Source organism: Pongo abelii, chromosome 5 (genome assembly GCF_028885655.2).
Source record: "Pongo abelii isolate AG06213 chromosome 5, NHGRI_mPonAbe1-v2.0_pri, whole genome shotgun sequence".
NCBI classification, from domain to species: Eukaryota; Metazoa; Chordata; class Mammalia; order Primates; family Hominidae; genus Pongo; species Pongo abelii.
This window is the reverse complement of record NC_071990.2, coordinates 123,029,007-123,031,487: the sequence shown is the minus strand read 5'-3', so window position 1 is coordinate 123,031,487 and position 2,481 is coordinate 123,029,007. Positions and strand designations below refer to the sequence as shown.

The 2,481-nt window shown below is 43.6% G+C and overlaps 1 pseudogene; it reads right to left on the bottom strand.

The window, feature by feature from the left end:
- Positions 1-286: 286 nt before the first annotated feature.
- LOC100441318 (protein LSM14 homolog A-like) lies at positions 287-1,839 on the bottom strand (annotated as a pseudogene).
- Between the last annotated feature and the right edge of the window lie 642 nt (positions 1,840-2,481).

Below are 2,481 nucleotides of genomic sequence, written 5' to 3'. Positions count from 1 at the left end.
GATGAAATAAGCTACCTCATATTATAGGATTCCCCAAAAAAGGAGAAAGATACAGACATGCACACACACAACCTTCTGTGGCCCAAAACACAGTATCACAGCCCTATCTGCAGGCAACTTGCAATTGACAAATATGATTCAGTAATTTAAAAAATACACTTTCAGTGATGAAAAAGTATTTATAAGTTCCACTGAAGTACTGCTTAACTGTACATAAGAAATTACTTAACCTTCTGCTATTCCAAATATATTTTATGTTCATTTTTTAAGATTAGCCTTTCTCCCCTTGCAACTCCAAAAAGTAACTGCATTTTATCTTTGAAATTAAGCAGAAAAACAAAAAACAAAAACCCAGTGCTGTTGACAAATGTACAGTGAATTCACTTGATTCTTCACAAAGACTGAAATCAATTTTCAGGACCATGAAGAGCTAAAAATTCACCTATTTTCAGAGATTTGTTTGTAGACTATACAGCAACTTCGTTGTCTTTCCTACATTCGAAATCCGAAAACTCCCTGCCCCCATGACCTCCTCTGAATCCACTGCGAAATCCTCCAGGGATGGTTAAAGTACCACATCTGCTACCACCATGCCCTCTGCCACCACAGAAACCAAAGATCCCTCTGCCTCTGCGTCTCCCACAGCCACGATTTGGACAAAGTGGGATTCCAAATGTTTCAGCATTTAATCTTCTTTCTTCAGCCCAGGTTGATATCCGTTCCCTATTGTCATCACAAGAAATATTATCAAAGAAGGATTTAGTTTTTTCCAACTAGCAGTTAGGTCCAAGTGGATCTTCTTCATCAGCATTTCCTTTACTTTTGGGGTATCAACTCCTGGGTCCTTTATCTTCACCATTTACAGGCTCCTCCTGTTTCTCAAGTTTATCTTCTTTTAAGTTTATTATGAAACTCTCTGTCAATCTCTCCCTTGTTGAATTGTGCATTTGCACTTTCAAAGTCAAAGTCTTTCTCAAATTTCATTGGCCCATCTCGCAGAATACCAAATCTTCCCCTGCTACCCGGCTGAACCCCACGCCCTCAAGTTGGAGCTGAAGGAGTACCTGGAGCTACTTGTCTCTTGCTATCATTTCTGAGTTGCTCATTTTCTGGTCTTGAAACATTGTGTACTTCAGCTCATCAGTGCTCTTGATCTCTATTGCTTTTTGGCTGGTAGATGGCAAAGGCCTAGTTGATACAGGGCTCCTTCTCCCAACAGGTGCTGGAGCAGGTAAATGGGCCGAGACAGTCTTCACTGCTTGTTCAGTGGTTGGGCTTTTTCTCAAAGGGTCTAATTGAGGGCTTGAGTGACCTTGAGATAACTGTGTTTTTAGAGATCTTGCATCCTGTATTAAGGCAGAGTCAACCATACTACTTTGGGGTAAGACACCACTGTTTGATGTTTCTGTTCCAAACGATGTCAAAGAGCTTCCAGCAACAGCAACGGCACCAAACTCCTGCCCAACTAAGGAGCTTAGACTGAACCGACTGTATATGATCATCCTGCCCAAAGGCCCATGAGAACCCCACGCACCGGAATGAAGAAGTTGATGAGCCTAGTGAGGACTGAAGGATAGCTGGGTCTTCAGGCAAAGAACACTGTGGTTTTGGTGGCTCACAGTGAGGTCTTTATTGTCACTCCTGTGGAATACAATGTATTCCAATGGTTCATCTTGAGGTGGTATTGGACGATCTGTCTTCTGTACCAGAAAATTGAATTTTAGCGAGGGCTACGGTGGGGTTCTACGTGTCGATGGTGCAGAGGATGCCCTCGTAGCAGATCTGTGCCTTGGAGATGCGGCTGATCTTGCTGTGGAGGAAAGGGGTGACCCCGCTCATGGTGCCACTGCAGCTCCCGGCGCTCGCAGGGTGGCAGACCCCAGGCGGCTGTCAGGCGATCCACAGTATCCTGACATTTCCTCAGCCGCCTCAGACCTAACATGGCGGCGGTGGCGGTGGCGGCGGCGGCGGCGGTGGCGGCGGCGGCGGCGGCGGCGGCGGCTCCGCTAAATCAGCTTTATTTTCACTTCATTAAAAGAAAAATTGAAAACTCCAAAGAACCATCTTGACTTCTAAAATCTGAAAAACGATATCCCTTAGGACTTAAATCTTGGATTGTTTTCTAAGATGCCTCAAATAACTGCTGAGCAAACTTATGTCTAAATTATTGCTGTCTTCACAATTCAGTAAAACCAATAGTAATTAAAGCATCTATTACTGCGTAGGCCCCTGCGGTGTGCTACATCAAAGACAAACTTGAATAAGCCAGTCCCTCTCTCAGAGACCTTACACTGTAATAGGTGCATTTCATTTTATTTTACGTATGAGTGACTAAAAAAATGTGTTGAATTGAAATAAACACGTCCTCAAATAGCTAAAGTGCAAAGTGGAACAAGGTTGGTACCACTAGAAACATACAAGCGCATGGGAAGATAAAGATAAAAGAAACAGAAGGAATTGTGCCCGGCTAGAAGTTGAAGG